Source organism: Priapulus caudatus, unplaced genomic scaffold (genome assembly GCF_000485595.1).
Source record: "Priapulus caudatus unplaced genomic scaffold, Priapulus_caudatus-5.0.1 Scaffold355, whole genome shotgun sequence".
Taxonomy (NCBI): domain Eukaryota; kingdom Metazoa; phylum Priapulida; class Priapulimorpha; order Priapulimorphida; family Priapulidae; genus Priapulus; species Priapulus caudatus.
Genome location: NW_014577416.1, coordinates 149640 through 153050, shown reverse-complemented (window position 1 = coordinate 153050; position 3411 = coordinate 149640).

Here is a 3411-nt window from a genome sequence, read left to right as displayed (position 1 = left end):
AGCGTATGCCAGTGACATACTGAGGGACATGTGCCGTACGCTTTATTTTTCTCATCTGCAGTTCTCTGACGGACTTTTGTAAGATTCAAATTGCGAGTTGCTCGGCGCGACTGGATCAGTGTCGATAGCGCGTTATTGGCGTTCGTAGTTTGACACCGCGTGACTTCAATATAATACACGTTACACTACAAGATATCGACACGAGCCAACACAAGCACCAGACAGCACTTCTCCGAACACCACAGTCACTCACTGTCAGCCACGCACCGAACGCCACACGCACACACGCATCACGCAACACGCACCTACGCACCGAGCACACACACACAGCACGTATACACGCACTACGCACACTACACGCGCACCACACACAAACACAACACACCCACACAGCACACGACACCACGAGCACCACACCGTACACCACCACACACACACACTTAACCACGATCATCACACGACCCCGAAGCTCTACACAACACTATTCCCACTACACCACACGCACCACACACACATCACACACGACATAGCAGAGCAACCGCGGTGTCGCCATTGACTGCACACGAATAAGGAACGATAACGCGCTGCCTCTGTCGATCCTCGTTATGGAGCAGTCTATGGACGTCAGCAGCAGCAGTGCGACATCTGCCTGTCTGTCGCGTATCTCTGTGACACCAGGCTGAGTTCCTTTGCCGTAACCTCCTCCTTGCGCCGTGCTGGTCTGTGCACCGTTCTGCCAACAGACTAACTACTAAGAACCGAAGCCCGCCCCTCATCCATGTTCGTCCCATTGCGGGAGGGAAATTAAACGCCGCCAGCGATCACGCCTGCCGTCAAAATGCGATACTCCCGGTTGCTAGTATGTGATGCCTGAATCGCAAACAGCATCGTCTGTCGTTGTGAATTGTGTCGTTCGTGTTCGTTGTGTGTGTGCCTGATTTCTTGTCTCGCGGATATTATGATTGTGTGCGTGCGTGGTGTGTGCGGTTTGACAACGAGATATACGTGCTGACGGTGCGGTCGTGATCTGTGTGTAAAACTGCTTAATGCTGTGTGTGCGGAACGACCGCATTCGATCGAATCCGAATCGATCTGCAATTCAAAATTGGTGTATCTGATGATGTGGTGGTGATTGTTGATTAAAATCCGCGAGAGTTGCAAAAAAAGAAACTAGTAAAATTGGGGGTTCTCCGTTGCATCCTGTGTGGTGTGTGTGTAAGTGTGGTAGAAACAAATTCACTCATCTCCCCGCTGAGAGGGTATTAGATTGTGTGGGTCTGTAAGGCGCTAATGCGGATGGAGGCCTTAGTGTGGCGCGTCGCTGTGTGTGTTGTATATAGCTCGTAACGCCTATTCTAACAACCCTTATACTCGCTCTAACCCCTCCTCACATCTGCTCTCTTCGTCTCTCATCTGCTCTCCTCTCTCTCTCCTCTCCGTCTCTCTACTACTCTCTCTCCTTCCCTCTCTCCTCCATCGCGCGCTTTACTCCTCGTGCGCCCTCGTACTGTCGTGTGTCTCTGCTTCAGTTCGCCTGTCTCTCGTCTTGCTGTGTCCGTGTGCTGGCTCTCGTGCTTCGTGTGCTCTCTGCCTTCTCTCTCTCTCTCTCTCTCTCTCTATTATAATATATATATATACTATATATTACGATCTGAGCGTGTTCAGTTAGTGTACTATATGTGCTGTGTGCGTCAGTCGTGTGCGTGTGCGTTGTGCCGTGTGCGTGCTGCGTCGTGTGTGTGTGTGACGTGCGTCGTGCTCGTGTGTGATACGTGATATTATGAGATGTAATTACGCGCGTCGTCGTAATAGCCTCAAGAACGCACATGTGTCCAGTGCCCATCAGATAGTCCAATTATTTCGAGTACGTTAAAGTCGGTGTGCGTAAAGCATAAAAAGAAAAAGACTACGAGCGGTGCGACATCCAATATTTTGTCGCCATATACCACACCAAAGTTATTATCATTAGATGCATACGATGGCACATAGCTGTATGTTGTGTGAGTGGCGATACATAGTGATATTATATATATACTATATAATATATATCATTTATATTTATTATATTTATTTATTATAGCCTCTATATATTCTATTAATGGAGAGATAATTTACTGTTAGCTGGATTCACAACTATGCTTTGTAATAAACTCTGATATGGGTAAGCTACATGTACCTATAGGTTCACTGTCATCGTCAGAATCGAACACCAGCCATCCGCTCATCTGCAACCTTACGCCCCACACGGCGATGCACGCACACACACAAGCACGCACACACACACACACATACACACACACACACACCACACACCACACACACAGCATCACACACATTCATAACTCCGCTTTTGCCTGTCTACGGTACTGCAATGCCTGCACGACATAGTAAAACCCTCCACCCCATGCAGTGCAGCCTCTCAAGGTATTCCAGCGACAGCCTTGTGTTAGCGGACTCTACCTTAGATGCGTTATCTGGATCGTCGTAACCTCGAGGCTTCATCACAACCAACATAAATGGGTGAGGGCCGGGGCGCACCACGAGCGTTCTACACATCGTCCATCAATAGTCAGCCAATACCTCACCTGAATAATATCTGATTCGCCCTGTCTACTGGTGTTACTATATTGGTGTTGACTAATATGGAATGATACACTATTTGGCTGCTTTTTCACGTGACAGCTGCAGAGGACTGGTTAGAAAAGCAATGCAGCCAAGACGGTTAGATATATATGTCTATATACGCGCTCGTGGTTTATTTCCTTACGCATCTCACATGCACTAGCCACCACTGACCTGCGAGTATAGATTCTACTGCCGGCCAGCGTGACATCCTGCTGCGCGAAAGCTGCGTTTCGAGCGAACAGATAAGCGAATGCGCCACTATCGCACGCTAGTTGCGCTGCGCCTTGTCATGTGTGTCCGAGTGCGTAAAGCAGCTGTTGGGCCGCGCGCGCTGCGCCGTGCGTGGCAGGTGTCGCCGTTTTTTAGCCTAGCACGAGACAGCCAGCGATCGTTTCTTCAGACAGCTCCGATCGGAGTGTTATACTTCGCACATAGAAGACTCACAGTGGCGTCTTGTCACACGCGCGCGGCAGTCTCTCGCGACAGTTCGCCGACAGTTCGCGGAAGCACATGTTTTCACCACGGTCGGGGACTACACGATAGCCAAGCCTAACAGCACGGCTGCCTCATCGCGAGTCCTCAGCTTGATCGCACGAAAACGGCGAGAAAATCTTTCCTCAATTGACAACGCGTCGGGAAGCGGAGTCTTTTTTCCTGGAGGTCTGGTGGCCGCAAAGGCTTTAGCCACGCGTTTCATCAGACACGACCCCGAACTATTGCTCGCAATGATCAGGTCATCTAAGTTTAGCAAACAGCAGCGCTGGTGATTTTACGGCCTGTAGACAC